Source organism: Geospiza fortis, unplaced genomic scaffold (genome assembly GCF_000277835.1).
Source record: "Geospiza fortis unplaced genomic scaffold, GeoFor_1.0 scaffold213, whole genome shotgun sequence".
In the NCBI taxonomy this organism is placed as follows: Eukaryota; Metazoa; Chordata; class Aves; order Passeriformes; family Thraupidae; genus Geospiza; species Geospiza fortis.
In genome coordinates, this window is record NW_005054399.1 from 2,145,512 (window position 1) to 2,146,356 (window position 845).

Consider the following 845-nt stretch of genomic DNA (forward strand, 5'->3'; position numbering starts at 1 on the left):
GGGCTCGTCCCCGTGTGCAGTCTGTGACACCGAGGTGTGACCTGGGAACCTGCGTGTGCCTCTGCCAGTGCCACTCCCCAAAACTGAGACACGACAACCCCTCCTCAAAAATGTCCAGAAGATCCCCTGTGACACAGGGTGGGCGCTGCTGACCCCAGGCCCTGTGTCTGTCCCCACACTCCTCAGAGGGCTGTGTCCCCTCCCAGCTCCCAGCTCTGCCTCTCCAGATGGAAGCGCTGGGAAGCAGGAGCTGGAGCCGTGTGCCCGGAGCCTGGGCAGAGCTGCACAGCCTCCAGCCTGGCTGGGAAGCAGGCACGGGGCCCGTGGGGAAGTGGGGAATGAAGCAGGGCGATCCAGAGCCCGGAGCCCGCGGGGAGCCGGGCGGGAGGCGGCGGGGCAGCAATCAGCGAGCCCTGCCTGGGGAGCGGCACCAGCCCTGATTGCAGGGTGAGCAGCTGCTTAATTTCCGCATTCTTAATTTCTCAGTACCTTCATAATTCTCTGTTTGCCTTTTTGGAGTAAATAACTAGTATTTCCATGTGAGTGCATGCAGATGAGGGCTGGGGAAGCATACGGCACCGCGTAAATCAGGCGCTTTCCCGTCTCACCGCGGCCCTTGCAGGAGCCTGATTTCCAGAGGTAAGTGTGTTCTAGGGCTTGTTGGGAAGGTCGCATGAGTCATGGGCTCATCCAGCCGGCTGAGGGATGTTTCAGGGAGCTGAGGAGACAGCGGAGAGGGCGAGGGCAGGGGGGCTAACGCTGGGAATGGTGCAGGAGTGGCTTGTGGGTACGAGGGATGTTCAGGCTGAGCCAGCTCCTGCGCAGGGGATGAACACCGGGCTGCC